Source organism: Typopeltis vanoorti, chromosome 4 (genome assembly GCF_054136105.1).
Source record: "Typopeltis vanoorti isolate ZY-2024b chromosome 4, IOZ_Tvanoo_1.0, whole genome shotgun sequence".
Classification (NCBI taxonomy): Eukaryota; Metazoa; Arthropoda; class Arachnida; order Uropygi; family Thelyphonidae; genus Typopeltis; species Typopeltis vanoorti.
The window spans coordinates 169279449-169298681 of NC_143552.1; positions in this window are offsets into that span (position 1 = coordinate 169279449).

Genomic DNA, 19233 nt, shown 5'->3' on the forward strand with positions numbered 1-19233 from the left:
CAATATGCAGATCAGCGGTTCACTTGGATGTTATTTGATATTCTATCCCGAACGGTGACTTAACGAACGAGTTAACAGCGTTTCAGATATAAATACTCATGGGATCTTAGTTAAAGAAAGTGTCAACCTCCTATTATGCAATAATTAGTTTCCTAAGCCCACGGCTGACGAACAGTGAACCCAACATAACGAATACGTTTGACTAAAATAATAATGGATGGGAGCTCCTGCAGACGGCCCCCTCCATGTTGGAAACCAGAGCATCATAGAGAGAACTGGTCGCTGATGGTAATGGCCTTTTTATTTTTCCACTTGTAGCTCATCTGTTCTCTCTTAAGTTTTCTATTTTCTTTCCTGTTGAGTTTATTTTGCTTTCCTACTTTCTACACCGTAATCACTGGGACACACGCAGCCGATTAACAGTACAATGTGACCTATGTTCATCCGGAAAAAGTAGAGGACTGTAGTGTGCATACATCTATTAGTGTGCACACGGCTCTGATAACTCTTCAGCACGATTCTGATAGACGATTCTGAGTGATTCGACGAGTCATTTAGCGATCTTACTTGCCAGTTCCTCCCTCCATATGATGAACCATTTCGCTGTGCAGGAGAACTTCCAGTGATGGTGTCATCCATTTTCATTCAAACGTTTCTTTTCTGTATGTTTATTATTACTTCTACTAAGTCCATTTTAAAATTTCCTGTTTTCCAAATCATCATCACTGGGATCAATCGCCCAATCATCGCGTTTCCCCGCAGCAATCTCTAGTCTTCTGAAAAGCAGATCTCACTATGACTACTTGGGCAAGAGCGGCAGTTTTGACTTGTCTTGCCAAGATCAACGGCTTAATTATCTTAATTAAAGGTGTTGTAGGAAGTGTTCTCCTTTCCTATCTGTAGTCTACATGTGGTGTGCGCAGCGCGCAAAGCTTGCGTTAAAGCTGGTACATCCTTATGCTCCAAATCAGTCCTGGAATTCCTCTTCTTCCCCTTTTATTGCTTGTCGGAGAGTAGGAATACGTATGTATTTATATGGCGAGTGGAGGAGCAGTGTCTAAACTCCCTTTAAGCATACATGATTCATTCTCAAATTTACCTGGGTCTTACAAGACACCAACATTCTATAGAAGCCTGTGATAAACATCCAATAATAATAAAACTGAGAAGCATGAAACAAGTGAATTTATAGTATGGGAAAATGTACAAGTTCTTTATCTATAAAAGTTTGGAAAAGTTCGCAGCTTCCTTCAGAATAGTAAAAAGTTGTATAATATTGTTCGGCGATATCTTATTGAAACACTGGTTTAGCAACAGACAGACAGAAGACAGACAGACAGACAGAAAGAGAGAGAAAGAGAGAGAGAGAGAGAGAGAGAGAGAGAGAGAACTCGTCTAAGTAATGTGACTGGTATTATGGCCTGGTTGGCCAAGCGGATTCGAATCCCTTCGTGAGTGTGGATATTTTGTGATTGTCTTTAGGTGGAAGATTAACTTCTCTGTTGAAAACAACTACTCGACTTTACTACTCGGATTACATAACCCTTTGCCTTCCGCTGTAATAATATTAATTAACTATAGATGATTAAGATGGAGTAGTGTTTCCTCCATTAGTAGTAAGTCTGAAGGAGGAGCCATTTGTTAATCGAATGGTCCTATTCTGGAAAAACATCAAGAAGTTAATCACATTGCCAGTTGTCGGAAAGCCCAAATGTCCTGTGAAGGTTATAATAAAGAAAATGTCCTAATAAAGAAACAAAGCGTGAGATGGATCTACTATTTCGCATTTATTATGACATCCCTATCCATTATGATCTCATCTGATATTTTCTGGAGCATATTAATTCTATCAACCGTTGTTTCGTCGCTCCTGAATCGACACCTTCATGACCCCTAAAAATACCCGCTAATCTAAAAAATAATGGCAACGGCACTGACAAAGGAAAGTGTTGGGATATATCTGAAGAAAAATGGATATCCCTGTATCAACTAAAATGATGCACTTCCTAATATCACGGATAGCGGAATTTCACATCTTGGTAGATATAGTCATTAGATGGCTGCACATGTTCCCCCCCCTAAAAAAAAAGAAACCATTAAGAAAAGCAAACATAACCTTAAGCGAGACAGATATGATAACGAGTAATAATTGCCAGCCTGTTTGGTCGAGTGGGTAGCATACCCGCTCTCAAACCAACTGGTTATGGGTTTGAATGCCACCTTAGGCATAAATGTTCGTAAAAACCTGTTCCAGGCGAACATGATAGCCCTTTGAGTTTATGGGGCTGGTCTTGATTATTAAAAAAAAACATTACATTCGTTAAATATGGATTTTACAAATTAAGAAGTGAATGCCACCGAACACTGCGTATTTCGGGATAGCCCAGCATAAACAAAAGCTACACATTCTGCCGCTGAATTAGAAACTTTTATTTAACACTGTGTTGGACCTCCTTTAGCCCGAATTACAGCACATATGCTGTTTGGCATAGATTCCACGCGATGGTGAATTGCATCTACGTCTACAACATACTAGGCGTTTACCAGACAGTCCTTTAACTGGCTCAGATTTGCGAAAGAGAACTTTGCTCCCGGAACTGTTTTTCTAGTATACCCCATACATTCTCAATAGGGTTCAGATCTGGGCTTTTTGGTGGCCAGGGAAGATGGGGAACGTTGCTGCCATGGTCGATGAACCATTGCTGAACAATTCTTGTGCAGTGGACAGTAGCAGCGTAGTCCATGAAACAACCGTCACCTGCCAGATAAAAAGTCAACATGGCAGGATGGACCTGATGGATGGGCAACAATTTTCAGATATTCCTTGAAAGACATTTCAGCAATATTAAGGGACCTGGTCTTTACCAACAGAAATTTCAACACATCATGATACCACCTCCAGAACCTTGAGTTGTGTTTAAAAGTCAAGCTGGACTCAATGCTTACTGGGGCTCCCGTCAAGCTTGCTGGTTACCATCGGTACAGAATAAGATGTACCATGAGTAGTCAGGCCACATGAATTTTTTCCAATCTTCTGGTGTGTTCAGTCAGAGAGTTCCTGACATCACTGCAGACGAACCTTCGGGTTCTTCGCAGAAATCAATAGTTTCCGTATAGGCATACGACTGCCAATACCGATCTTCTTCACTTCCCTGAATAGTTCGATGAGATGTGGGTCTGCAGGAGCATCAATAAATGTTTCGGTGAATTGCTGGACACAGGAAGTTCTATTTGCGAGTCCAGGCGATCTCAGTTAGGACGACAGTTATGCCTCTTGGACAAGCAATGGGGGTTATTTTCCACCGATTAAACACCCGGGAATCTTGTCTTTTGAGAAAGCAGTCTGCTCTAATGTTTCAAAATCGTGAATCCAGTCAGACGGACACCCGCAATAACTTCTTTATCAAACTCCGAAAGATTGTTTGTTTTTCCTATTGCGATCAAGACTATCAGCGATTACTAACTAGAAGCATTCTTAAATAGTTGCCTAAAACATGTGATGCGCCAGTATTTTGCACATACGCTGCATAAATGACGTTTAGGAACATCTACATAAAGGTTTCTAAATCAGTGGACGGTTTGTGTAGTTTAATTTGCCTGCAGGAAACAATCTTCACTATCATCCGTATGGACAGGAAATGGCACGGAAGAGCTCAAGCAGAGTCGCCATCCGTGTATATATTCATGGCCCATTCTAGTAAGTCCATCTGAACACTACTGCATAGGACGATGTAGACATCACCGTGGATAATCTCGTAATCTTCTAAGAAAACTAGTTTCGTTTTCTTAGAAGACTTGACTCCATCTGGTGAATAACATGAAAAGAGATTCCCCAAAGATATACATTTCAAGAGGAACAATATCCATAAAATAACTTCCAAACATACTGCTGACATTTGAAGGCATATTGGGAGTGAATTAACTTAAGGTTAGTATTAAGATACACCGGATTGAGGACAATTTTTGTTGATTCTCCAGCTCATCGTAGCATCTAAAAATGTTTTCTGATTTATTCCAGTGAAAACTAATCAGAAAAATAAGTGACAGAATCTGCATATTAGGGTGAGCAGAATTAAGAAGGTGATTAGATAGTGCGCTGGCACTATTTCTGCTGGAAGCGATGTTCCTCATATGTTCTTCCATATTCAACTCAATAGATTTCTCCGTCTGACCAAAATAGGGCACTTTGCAGTTACACCAAAGACGATAAACTCCCGAATGCTTTAGGCTGTCATGTTTCAGTTCAGGTGTACGAGTAAAGAACGAAGTTTTGATAGAGGAGTAAAAGAAGTGCGAATTTTAAATTTGTTGAGAATTTTAGCTGACGTTGGTGAAACAGAACTGATATACGGTAGAGCTGTAAAGCTTCTTACAGCAGTACTGTCATCATTACGATAAGCAGGTGGATTAAATAGTAATTTGTTTAGGATAACCGTTTTTCTGAAAGATTGTAAGACGAAACGTAGTTTTTTGTCAATCCCTCCTTCACTGAGGAGGCAGCGAGCACATTTATTCTCTCCGGATATATGTTGACTTACGAGGGTGGTCTGAAAAGTTCTCGGCCTAACAATGAAAAAACGAATTTATAGTTTCAAAATTAGTTTTATTTTTCAACATAATCTCCCTTAAGACTAATGTATTTATTCCAGCGATGCTCCAGCGCCATTATCCCGTCCCTGCAGTGGTTCTCAGTAAGATCTACAAAATACCCCTCTACAGCTGCAATCACCCGTTGATTCGAAGAAAAACGCTGACCAGCGAGGAAGAGTTTTAGTTTTGGGAAGAAATAGAAGTCAGAGGGAGCCAAATCTAGGGAATAGGGTGAATGTGCCAACCATTCATAATGCAGATCCATTAATTTTCCCATTGCCAAAACACCTTTGTGGGCAGGTGCATTGTCCTGATGAAAGATAATTTTTTTCTTCTGCAAACCGGGTCTTATCTCACGAATGTTTTCGTCTAGTCTGGTTAAAAGATCGGAATAATACTCCACGATTATTGTTTTACACTTTTCAAGATAATTAATAAACAAAATGCCTTTAATTAAAAGAAACACACGTATTAACCACAGTGAAAATTATTTAATTTTAAATATTTCATCCTAAGTATCTTAGGACATCATCAGTACAGTAGTTTAAAATAACAATAGGAATAACATACAGTTAGGGCGCATGATTACAATAGAATCTCATTAAACGTGCGTAACGTGTTACAGAAGTAAAAAAAAAAAATAATAAATAAATAAAAATAAAATAATAATAATAATAATAATTAATTATTTGACACAATTTTGTATGACAATTTCCCATACCTTAGGAATAGTAAGAACGTCGTTGCGGTTTAAGTTTGGTCTGTGTAGCAGGGCTTCAGAACTTTCTTTGTATAAACGTTCATGTTTATATAAAGATCTATGTAAAAGTTTAGACTTTTCCCAGTGGATCCTATGGTTTGCATTTTCAATTCCGTGTTGAGAGAGGCCAGATTTTTGCGGTTTAAAAAGATGAATGTGGTCTTGATGTTCCGAGATGCGTTTCTGAACAGACCTACCTGTCTGTCCAAAGTAAGACAATTTCCATGAGCATGGAATCTCATAAATACCAGGCAACATCAAAGGTGAGGGTTTGTCCTTAGGAAAAGGTAACAAGTTGTAAATTTGGTTGATAGGTTTGTAAGTAGTGGCAAAATTGTATTTCTTCATAATTTTAGAAAGACGTTCGGAAATGCCTTTGACGTAAGGTATGGGAATCCTATGGACTTCTTCCTGTATGGCTTGATGTGTGGGAAAGTGACTGATGATTTTTTGAGTTGTTTTAGGATTATATCCATTTATGATGGCTGTATGTTTGATTACTTCTAATTCCTGGTTTAAAGATTGTTCAGAGGAGCAGAATTTGTGTGCTCTGGAAACTAGTGATTTAATAATGCAAGATTTATGAGATGGATGATGAGCGGAAGAACTGTGAATGTAGCGAACTGAGAATGTAGGCTTGCGAAAGACAGACGTGGCGATGGAACCGTCTTCTTTTCTTGGGATGTGTAAATCCAAAAAGGATATACCCTGTGGAGATTCTTTTTCTAACGTAAAGTTGATGCGATGATGAAGAAGGTTAATTTTATCTAGAAACAGTTGTAATTCATGTTCGGGATGATCCCAGACTGCAAATACGTCGTCGACATATCTTAATCAAATTTTTGGTTTGGGCTCAAAAGTGAATATTTTTTCCTCAAGGTGTTCTAGAAACAAGTTTGCTAGGTTTGTTGATAAAGGGGGATCCCATTGCTGCTTTCTTCTTGCTTGTAAATTTGACCTTTCCAGGTGAAGTAATCTGATGCAATAACAAACTTGAACAATTCAACTATATCAGACGGAAATTTTTGAGTTAGTAATTCTATTATTTCTTTATGGGGAATGTTTGTGAAGAGGGAGACAATGTCGAAGCTGATCGATAAGTCAGTTTTTGATAGTTGAATGTCTTTAATTTTTGTGTGAAACTCAGTAGAATTTTTGATTGAAGAGACTGAGTGGCCTATGTGAGGACGGAGAAGGTTAGATAAGAATCTTCATAACTTGTAAGCTGGACTGCTGATACAGTCTGCGACGGGTCTAAGTGGAAAATTAGTTTTGTGTAGCTTAGGTAACCCATGAATTCAGGAAAAAAAGCTATTGATGAAAGCAATAGTGCTCTACATAATAAATAACTTAATCTATTAAATCGATCGAAAAAGATCACTAACAAATTACCAACGGAAAAATGGGTAGTCAATTTTTCTAACCGTCCACTGACAAAAGATGAATTAAATGTTCTAGCAAGACGCCATAAATTTGATTTCACCAAAATGTTTCCCATTTTGGTGAAAAGAAACGTCAACCATCTCTTCCAGTATTGAAGCCGACTGACTTCGTTTTGAAGTAGCTAAAGTGATCTATAATGCCAAACCTTCAGAATTAAATATCCCACCATCAGAATTGAAAGCTATTATTTCCTTAAAACAATAAAAACATAATCAATACCAGAGCTGATAAATGAAACACCACTGTGGTTCTTGATACAAACTCATATGACCGAAAAATGAATTTACTTCTTCGAGATCGTAATACTTACGCCAAATTGGATTATGATCCTACAAAACATCAACTCAGAAAATTAAATAAACTACTTAATGAAACTTCCTCCTTACATGAAGAAACAATCAAAAAACTTAAGACATACCATGCAAGACTTCCTAGAATTTATGGCTTACCTAAGCTACACAAAACTAATGTTCTACGACAGGTCTAAGTGGACCTGTCGTAGAACATTGAACTGTATCAGCAGTTCAACTTACAAGTTATCAAGATTCTTATATAACCTTCTCCGCCCTCACATAGGCCACTCAGTCTCTTCAATCAAAAATTCTACTGAGTTTCACACAAAAATTAAAACATTCAACTATCAAAAACTGACTTATCGATCAGCTTCGACATTGTCTCCCTCTTCACAAACATTCCCCATAAAGAAATAATAGAATTACTAACTCAAAAATTTCCGTCTGATATAGTTGAATTGTTCAGGTTGCTTCACCTGGAAAGGTCAAATTTACAAGCAAGAAAAAGGAGCAGTAATGGGATCCCCTTTATCAACAAACCTAGCAAACTTGTTTCTAGAACACCTTGAGGAAAAAATATTCACTTTTGAGCCCAAACCAAAAATTTGATTAAGATATGTCGACGACGTATTTGCAGTCTGGGATCATCCCGAACATGAATTACAGCTGTTTCTAGATAAAGTTAACCTTCTTCATCATCGCATCAACTTTACGTTAGAAAAAGAATCTCCACAGGGTATATCCTTTTTGGATTTACACATCCCAAGAAAAGAAGACGGTTCCATCGCCACGTCTGTCTTTCGCAAGCCTACATTCTCAGTTCGCTACATTCACAGTTCTTCCGCTCATCATCCATCTCATAAATCTTGCATTATTAAATCACTAGTTTCCAGAGCACACAAATTCTGCTCCTCTGAACAATCTTTAAACCAGGAATTACAAGTAATTAAAAATACAGCCATCATAAATGGATATAATCCGAAAACAACTCAAAAAATCATCAGTCACTTCTCCACACATCAAACCAGACAGGAAGAAGTCCATAGGATTCCCATACCTTACGTCAAAGGCATCTCCGAACGTCTTTCTAAAATTATGAAGAAATACTGTACAATTTTGCCACTTCTTACAAACCTATCAACCAAATTTACAACTTCTTACCTTCTCCTAAGGACAAACTCTCACCTTTGATGTTGCCTGGCGTTTATGAGATTTCATGTTCATGCAAATTGTCTTACTTTGGACAGACAGGTAGGTCTGTTCAGAAACGCATCTCGGAACATCAAGACTACATTCGTCTTTTTAAACTGCAGAAATCTGGCCTCTCTCAACACGGAATTGAAAATCCAAACCATAGGATCCATTGGGAAAAGTCTAAACTTTTACATAGATCTTTATATAAACATGAACGTTTATACAAAGAAAGTTTTGAAGCCCTACTACACAGACCAAACTTAAACCGCAACGACGTTCTTACTATTCCAAAAGTATGGGAAATTGTCATACAAAATTGTGTTAAATAATTAATTATTATTATTTTTATTTATTTATTTATTTATAATTTGTTTTTCTTTTACTTCTGTAACACGTTACGCACGTTTAATGAGATTCTATTGTAATCATGCGCCCTAACTGTATGTTATTCCTATTATTCTTTTAAACTACTGTACTGATGATATCCTAAGATACTTAGGAAGAAATATTTACAATTAAATAATTTTCACTGTGGCTAATACGTGTGTTTCTTTTAATTATGATCGTACCACAGGTTTTGTTATTTAAAAAAAAAATGCCTTTAGCATCCTAAAATACCGATGCCATGACCTTTCCTGCTGATGAAACCGACTTTGTCTCTTTGGGGCTGAAGAACCGACTTCTGTCCACTGCTTTGACTGCTGTTTGAATTCTGGTGTGTAATGCTGAATGCGAGTCTCATCCATAGTAATAAATCGACGCAAAAAATCAGTTTTATTCTTGTTAAAATGCTCCAAGCAATGGTAGATATTTTTTTATTTTTTTTATGCGTTTTTGATTTACTGTGAGCAAGCGCGGCACCCATCTTGCGCAAAGCTTTTTCATTTGCAATTCGTCATGCAAAATATATCCCACACGTTCTTTTGAAATGCCTATAGTCTCAGCAATTTCACGCAATTTGACTCGCCGGTCATCCAATCCATATCGTGCATTCGATCAATGATTTCTGGTGTTGTTACACTTTTTGAACGTCCTTCACGTGGATCGTCTTTAAGGCTGGTACGGCGACGTTTAAACTCGGCAACCCATTTCTTAATTGTCAAAAACGAAGGAGAAGAGTGCCCATAAACTTTTATGAACTTCGAATGAATTTCTTTTGGCGTTAAACCTTCTTTTGAAAAGAATTTTGTAACCGCACGATACTCCATTTTATCCATTTCAAGAGATACGGACAACACTTTTGCTACAGACAGCTGTATACAACAAACTATTTGATAGAATGACTTGCAATATTACATGGATGCTTATGACAGATGTACCAACTTAGAAAAAAAAATCTTGCCAATAGTGTTGCCATCTATGATCGAGGCCGAGAACTTTTCAGACCACCCTCGTACTCGTACTAGAACCTTTCGACATGTGTTCTTTTCCAGGACTGCCTCTTTTATCTCTTGAGTTCCACCATGAAATTGAGATTTTTTTGTACTTTTGTGAACAATTTCACCACAATTCTCTTTTTTTTTATTTTCATACTCTTGTTGTTTTTTAAAAATATTTATATATTTCATTCTACAGTTTACCTCTGAAAACCTTTCGACTCATTCTTTCTAAAATTTTTGCCTTTTTTTCAACCTTGGTATAACTTCTGGGTCTGGCTCCCACTGATCAGACTTCTTCAATAAAGAATGAAATCGGTGTGTATAGTAGTCCTTCCCATAGTGCATAACATTATACATGTCCCTTAGTATACGTGCTTTGTATTATGGGATATTAAGACAAGTGATGTGAAGTCAACTGATGTGAAGCTTTAATTTTGACACTTCGAAGGCTTAACGCACCAAAACCACAAACGTAACATTTCTTATATTATTATTGCTCTTTTTTAGTGTATCTATAATCTATAAAACTGCGATCACTAAATTAATTTGCTTTAAACCGGCACATTCCCAAAAACCCGTCACCGACTGTGGGAGTGAAGTGGCTGTGCTGTCTAGGCAGTAGACAGTCCCAACAAATATGCCTCTTCGAGTTGCTGACATCAGCATCAGTTCGTCCACATGGCGAAGCCTAAAAAGTGACCAATTGGAGTGTATTAAGTTGGGATGAGTGGAAGTAATATTGGAGCGAAGACATTGGAGAAATTACGGAATAAAATAAGCGACAAGCTTGATTTATCGTGTAATTCGTTCTTATAGTACGTTCAAAAATTATTGACTGTAAATTAGAAATTCTGAAAGAAAAAAATTTGTGCGCGCCGCGCTGCGTGTGCGCAACATTTTTGAACGGTGTGTGCGCGTACATGCGCACACTGTCTGAGATCATGGACAATGGAACATTGTCTGAGATCGAATTGAAATCGTTTCATAAGTAAAGACAGTAGTGAATAACATTTTGTGAGATATCCGTTAAAAAAAAAAGATATGTAAAAAAGGTCTTTCGCCCGTTCACGGTTCTAAAGTATACCCTCGATTTACAGCCTTTCGTGGGCGTGAGTAACATAAAAAAGTTTTAATTTTGATACTAAATATACTTGTCCTTCCCCCTCCCCCTCCCCGCTCCCTAGAAAAGTATGCAGTAAATTTTTGTACGATGTCCAGTAAGCGCTCGTATAATTGATTTTTTTTTATTTTTTAAAGCTAACTTTGATTAAATATCTCTCTTGAATGCGTTGTGGAACCAAGCGAATTCTAATGTGTGCGAGATGATCTTTCTCATTTGCCATTCGCTGACCAACTTGTATTACTTTGCTGGTGATTTTGATGTGCATACGTTTCTTCCAACTTTGAATTGATTGATTGATCTCCTCCGTCCCTTTAGGACGGGTAGAGTCCTCTAATGAGGGGTTCACAACGAATTTAATACGGCCGGTTCGTCCCTCCTTGCTGCATCCCCTAACACCCACGGATTACAGTCATGAACATTGAATTACAAACGGTTAAATTTTCTGCTTCATCTTCTGCATGCCTTCGATTGGTTCAGTTTGGCCGCCAGCTGCTTGGCGTGATCGTTTTTCCACTTTGGTCAGTAAGCAACTGAAGACATGAGGCCAGCGTGTTGTATCATTTAAGTGAGCGTGTTTTTCTGGCTGCTTGGCGTGGTTTGAGCGACGAGCAAATCAAGTTTCCTGGACGAAAATCCTCATCGATGCGGAGCAAGTTACCTGCACCCTTAACATAACATACAATCACTATGAATATGAAGGATTTTTTCTCAGCGGAATATTATTATTATTATTATTATTTTTATTATTATTATTATTACATGACACCTCCAAGGACTTATCAAGGACGACATTTTCTACTCTACTACAGAGAGCTCACCGTCACCACTACTTATTCCACCAACATATAATACTGTCTTCATTTATACTCAGCAGCATCTATTGCCCCAAACCAATAGCATTTTTGTCTGTAAACTGCGTGTGCTCTTCTGAACGATTTGCCTGTATGGAGGATAAAAAACCCTAGTTTCCAGGAGAAAAAACCTGCTACCTCCGTATGAGATCGGCTAATTTGCTTTGATTAAAAAAAAAAAAAAAAAAAAAAAAACATATAAAGATTCATCTCGTCTCTAACTTAAGGTTCTTTCCAGTAGAAAGGAAAATGTATCGTCGGTTTTCCAATTGCGCTCTGATCATAGTGAGCCCAAATCATCAACGTCTTTTAACAGAGAAAAAGAGAATATACGGCAAAAAACTACTGCCATCTCGTGGCACTAAACTTAAATACTTCTAAATGACTTTTCCAATAAAAATTTTAAGAAACGTCATATATTCAGTACCGTCGACAGGATGTAGCATAGAGGCAGCCTGCCTCACGGCACGGCTTAATAAGGGCGTTAATTCAGCCATATTGCGGTAGGCGCAGTCGCAGTACCAAATGTGGAAAGCAGTTTTTCTAAGCTTAAACGGATTAAAAATTATTTGCGAACAGCAATGACCCAAGAAAGATTGGTTGCTCTGGCAACAATAATTTAAATTTAAAGAGCTTATAAACAGTTTTATTGTGCGATGTCCCCGTAGAGCAAACATTTAATTAATATTATTTTGAAATCGTTTTGCATTAATGTTTCTCTTGTAATGAAAACAAAATAGCATTTGGAGATTGAAGCCTTTTGCTCTTCATATATCTAATAAAGCGTTTGGAGATTTTCTTGTATTTTTGTCTTCATCAGGGGCGATGTTTAATTGTTTGCCTCAGGGCGGGATCTAATCTGGCGACGATCCTGCACATATTATGTGTAAGTCAATAAAGAACACCAAATTCAAGTACCTGTTCGCAATGGAACAAAAATAACAGAACAAAGAAACAACAAGAACAAAACAACACCAGTAAGAGTTCGATTTCTTTCTAGAAAAAAATACACAAAGAATTCGTAAAGTTTATGCAAGTATTTATTTATATTTTAATATTTGTACATTTAAGCATTATAAAGATTATTATTACAAAATGTTTTGGTACTGATTTAAGAATTTAATCATATTAAAGAAGAATAGTCAACCGAACGAAGTTCGCAGCTTGAAATATGAATAACTCGATTTTGTGTTGACATTGGCTGGATGGGAGGAGGGAAGAAACAACAGTTCCTCCTGGCAAGAAATTTCTAGCTGGGCAGTGCATATAACGGCGAACAAAAAACGATGCATTTATCTTCTGTGAATTAATATTGAAAGTTTAATTAAATAACAAAGTGGACACCAATCTATACGATTTCTCATCTTCTCTTTTTTTCTTTCTTTCTTTTCTTTTACCGATTTATTTATTTTTAATAATAGAAACTGGTCATTTTCAATAAAAGTTATTATCGCAAAATTGCAGTCAATTATATTAATAAAACAACGAACGTCAAAATCTAATAAATATTTCTGAACGATCCCTGTAACGATTTCAACTGCCTTCCAATTAATCATTTTTATCAATCGTCTCCTTTCCAAAGCTGAAATCAAAGTAGTTCCACTGTATTGGGTACAAAGAACACCACGTGATTATAATGTCGAAATTCGTTTCACCATGGGGCGACACTAAACCGAAGATACACTCCGTTTGCCAATATCATGGAAACCTTTTTTGTATCTGATCATTTTTAGCAACTCGAGAGCAGACGTCATAACGATCAAGGTCAAGGAGCAACCTTGGATAGAATAACGCGACTCGTCATGAGTTCTAACGACTCTAAATCCTGACTGAAATCATCAAGGCTACGTGCTAGAAAGCTGATCAAGGTCCTTTTTTATGGCGGATTTCAATACGTCATCGCTTTTCACATTTACTGCGTCATTGAAGAGTAGCCTTGTGCATGTTTGACACTGGAATTGTGCAGACAATTATCATCACGTTTTATTTAATGAAAACAGAAGTTTAATGAACCTGTAGTGTTCTTTCTCGTGGTGTTCATGACGGTGTTAGGAAGCGGAAATGACTATTATCGGACATTAATGTGAATATTGAAAGACACAAATTAAAGAAAGCTGGTCAGAAAATGAAATCCGGAGGAACAAAATGAAAACTAAATTCGAAAAGATAGTAAGAAAACCCTTCTCCCGTGTTTTCATTAGGCAAACCAGCCAAAAAGAAGAAACGCAAAGCAGGCATAAAGACATTCGCCTGATAACTTGAGTTGGACTTTAATCGACGCGGATTGGATGGAGAGCAAGAATTTATAAAGGCGTCCCACCTGCTTTCACTTAAATATCAACTATGACTATTTTTTTTTGTTTTTTTTTTCATCATCAAAAAGATTAAAGTATATTATTTTTTTAAAAAAATTATAATTTAATTTCTTCACAGAAAAGAAACAGATGTTTCTTCTCTGTGAAGAATTTTTGAACGTGAAGGTTCTATTATTTGCGTGAAACCCAGTTTAAACAGTCGAAGAGTTTCATGCAATTAGATTCAATCACCTACAAATCACCGCTATGATGATAAATATAAAATGTCACACTAATGCCTAGAAAAAACAGATTTATTCAGATATAAGTCAATATTCGTAATGTTATCGAAATTACATTCTAGTTTGTTTTCGCTTAGGTGATACTCAAAACACTGCACAGAGAATCGCAAAGACACTGAGTTCTCTTTTTCACTGAACTACAGAAAAATAATAATAAAATACTGTCAAGAATTGGCTTTCTTGTAACGAAGAATGCTTGGCTATATTTCAAACATCGGATCGTCATTCTGGAGGATAGATTTGGAATATATTACGTCGCCAACATAAATAACGACTACAAGAAAGAACAGCGATTCTGAAATCGTTCACTGTATTTTAAATTTGATCCCGGGCTCAAGAATAAACGTAGTTTAGCGGCAAACCTTCCCCTGGAAGTGAGCCAGGATGAACTCAACAAGTAAGTTTTCATTTACCGTATTGACTAGGACAGCGCTTCCCAAACTGTGGGCCGCGGCCCCCTTGGGGGCCGTAGGTTTTGTTCAGGGGGGGCCGTGAAATAATGAAAACAAATTTAAAATGTTTTAAGACTAAGTAGATTTTTTTTATTTTAAAAGAAACGTATTTAACTTTTATTATTTCTTTTTTGTTATTTTTTATATTTTAATGGAAAAATTCGCACATTGGTGTGGGTTCACACGCTTAATGAATATTAGTAAATATTGTTTATTCATATGTTTAATTTCAAAGCAGTGGTTAATTGTATTTACTTCGAATGCTCTCCAGGGAAGCTTCAAATCTCCCTGTCCCTTTCATCACGCGTTCGTAATCAGGGACTGTTGATATTGACTTTATATACATATCAAAACTCGTTTTATATTATCACTGTCATCCGAGCTAGTTTTCTGTTACCAATAAAAGTTTCGCATATACTTCACACATGAAAAAAAGCTTAAACAAGTTCATGTAGGGAGACAGTAACTCGCTTCCAGTGGTAAACAACACCCCTCCCTAACAACCACTATACTGCAGAGGCAATAAAAACAAGTACTTTTATTATGCCAGTGAATAAGGTATGAGGAGTCTGTGTAACGTATTTCTCAACAAATAGTGCAATTACAGACAACTGGGATAAAAACACATTAATTAATGAATCACATGTCCCCTCATACAGAAACTATGCTGTATAGACTGAAACAAAACCATATGTTGCATGGGCAAACACAGTATCTAACTAAAAACTATTGTTATTAATTAGATGTGTGTGAGTTCGATTTCCCAAGGCAACAATAAAATTCAACCGAACGTGTTAAAATTCGTAAAAGTGTTAAAACTAAGTAATATATATATATATAATGAATGTTATGGCAGTTTCACATATGGAATTCGGTTGAAGAGAGTTAGCATTTCAACTCAATTGTCAGCTATGCTTTTATCTTTCGGTTGCGCGATCTTTTGTTAATACCGCACCAATCATATGCACGTTTTAATAACCTGCCTTTGCTGTCTGTTTCGCGTTCAAAAAATTTAACCCTGAGATGGAGAAGTGGCTGATAAAAAATAAAAAAAAAATTCCCGCGAACAATCAAAAGAAGCAGAAATAGACTCAAAAAAAAAAAAAAAAGGACAGTATTTCATATTTTACCAGAACAGCCCGCATCGTCTTCAGAACCAAACGGTAAGAGGCAAAAAATAATACATGCATTTGATTTTTGCAATATTCGCTGTGTATGTTTTGTATTGAATATAGATACAATAAATATTATAATAATATATCTCTCTATTACGATTTTTTTTCGAGGGGGGCCGTGAAATATTTTAATTTTTGTAAAGGGGTCCCTGACATCCAGAAGTTTGGGAAGCACTGGACTAGGACACTCGCATTGCTTTCTTGCAGGAAATGGCTGTTAGCTGTTTGCTGATTAATGAGCCAGAGAACATTCATGCATTCGCATGCTTTTTTTTTTTAATTTTTAAAATTCAAATTAGTGCCCTTTATCCGTTTAAGTCATTTAATACGTTGTCAGAGATGTTACTTATTTGGGGTGGTACACTTACAAGATCTCCAGAAATACTTGAATCATTAAATCAAGTGCAATTAGATTGACTAATGTCATTTCTCGACAATTCGCTCCCCCCCACTCTCACACAGACGTGCAGTTTCTGCAAATATTTTTATGGGCATTGTTCATCAGAATGGTATTAACGATTTTTCATCCTGTTCTAAATCTATCGATACGCCCTTGCAGCAGCTAGTTAAACCTCTTCACATTTCGGCTTCAAACTCCCAGAACAGATTTTCTTTCGTCTTCATTCATTCATTGCGTCAGATGTTTCGATTTGGAACACGCTTTCTTACGTATTTCATAAAGAGTAGTACAAACTACAAGCCTTTAAACCGAACGTAAGCGATTTAATTTTCTTTTATCTAGGGTATTGATTTACTATAGGATTAAGAACTTCACCTGTATGGCATTATCATATAAACCCCTATCATGACGTCTCTTGAAATAAACATAACCATCCAAAAAAAAAAAAAAAAAAAAAGGATTTTCTTTTCACTCAGTTTGTTATTTTACACTTTTTTACTTCAGAAATCGCAAATCCATCGAAATATTGAATTCTGTTCTCATATTTGGGAGGTTGATCTTACGTATCCCTAAAAATACTTGACTCCGTATAGAAGAGAGCAGTCAGGTTAATTAATCGCTCCTATCTCACCAATTCACCCCATTACACTCTTTTCCACACAATCATTCGCTTTCTATTACTTGTGATTTCTACATATCCTTCATGAACACTGTGCATGAGAATTAGTATAGATAATTCCCCCTCCTTCTCTTTAAATCTATCAAAACACGAGCAGCAGCTGTTCAACACACACGTTTTCACAGTTGAACTTCAAAATCACAGAATATATTTTGGATCTTCATTCATTCTTTCTACTTCTGCCTTTTGGAACATCTTCCATCTTACTTGTTTCAAAAGAAATAAATTTAAAAAAAATTAGCAAATCAGTGGCATACTGTCAGCCAATGTCCCATCAATGCGAGACCCGCCACTATTGCTGCTCCAGTTATTTTTTGACAAGAAAGGATGCGGAGGATAGCCAGTAAAGGTTCGAAGGCTACGCATTCAAACATATAAAAACGCGAAGGATGCATTTCGACATTATCTTAATTTGCATCACATTCGCTGTGCTAATTTTAAAATAAAGTTGAAAAAAAAAACCTCAATTCTAAGTAACTATCAATAAATTTTATGCAGTTATTCAGAATCGTGTTCTAATAAGTGAAATTAATTTTTATTAATTATAAGCATCGGAGTATTTTGTTATTGTTTAACTGTTCTGTTAATAATTTTTAAATAAGTGTCAATGCTTTTCTCAATGTGAAGCAGGATGCATTTAAAGTCACCTCTCCTCAATGCATCTTCTTGAAAAAGAGAATTTCCATCAAGTGACTGTTATCACTGGATTCGCAAATCATTAACACTTTCGGTTCCTAAAGTGCAGCGTTTTTCTTGCCAAAGCTCAATGTTGCTTCTGAAGAACCAGTCTACCGAGATAATTTTATGACTGAGAACGTTTAATGGAGATTAAACATGTAAATGCGAGAACGGTATTTAGATTGTTTTCGAAAAGGCAAACATTTGAGGTGAGTTTTCTTGTGCAAGTAAACAGAATACGACCCAACTTGAAAGTGAGATTTTAAACGAATTGCACATTTTGTAAATGGTCAGGTTCTCGCTACATTTCCCTGTGTTCTGTTGCAGCCTATTAATTTTTACTCTGACTCAGAATTGGCACGATACAGTCATCTCAGTTATAACAGAAAGACAAGTTCTGGGGCTCGTTTCTGACACAGAGCTGATATTGATTGAGCTTGAATCTCTTAGCTAGCAGATGTAGAAGGAATATTAGCTCCATGCAGAAAGTAAGTTCAGGAAATTTTGTTTCTATACTAAAGAACATCTTCCACTCTGACTTTCTGTACATTAGGTCCACACACGATATTCGGCTCCATTTACATCCTGCACTTAGGCGTTCAGTAATCGATGGTATTATGCAAGCATATGCTCCTGTCAGAGAGAGAGAGAGAGAGAGAAAGAGAATGAGCATCTGTCACCGGTTGGACCCGACCACAATATACAATTATGAGCCAAAACATTGACTACGTAGCCTGTTTTTGGCCAACCAGATGACTGCACGGTTTGCCCGATACAACACGGTGGTACAGTATCCTGGTATGGGAATGGTTCCTCATAGAGATCAGTGGATCTTCTCATCCTATTGAATACAACTTGATTGCTAATTCTTTGGGCCACATAGTGACAATGTGCTCCAATGGATATTAGCATTTTCTTCATGTCACAAGGCTCGCATTATGCAAATAGTTCGACGACCATATCCAAGGATTCTGTGTGATCTTCTGGCAGTCTAATCCTCCTGATTTTAATCCCATTGAACATTTGCGGGATCATGCAGAAAACAGCATCCGCTGGTTGATGCCAGCGGATGTTAGTTCGGAATACCTCAGAACATCATCTGTGGTATAATGGCATTAATGCCAAAAGGGATGCAAGCGGTCACCTCAGACAAAGAAGGCTCATCACACTGCAAAGGTAGAGTTATCATAATCTATTGGCACACGAGTATAGTTTTACATAATCTGTTCTAAAGACCACACACAGAACTTTTTTAAGTCACTTCAGGCCTCCTTTTATTTGAAAAAAGACCTAATGTATTTATCCAAATGACAGCCCTAAATGGTTATAGTCCATCATCCAGAGTCCATTGTAAAGGTCTAAAGTTCAGTTATATAATTTCTATCAATATATTTCTGATGCTCCATAAAAAAGATAGTCTCGAGGATTTTACAAAGGTATGTCAAAAAATTATTCCTTCCATATTTTTCGTTTAATTTATGTCTTCAAAATACCATTAATGTTTTGAATACATTGGAGTACAAGCCAGTGACGTAATACAAGGGGTATTCCTTAAGAAAAACAGGCAAAATAGCATAAATGTTAATATCAAGTTTAGAGGAGCAGCATAGAAAATTTACA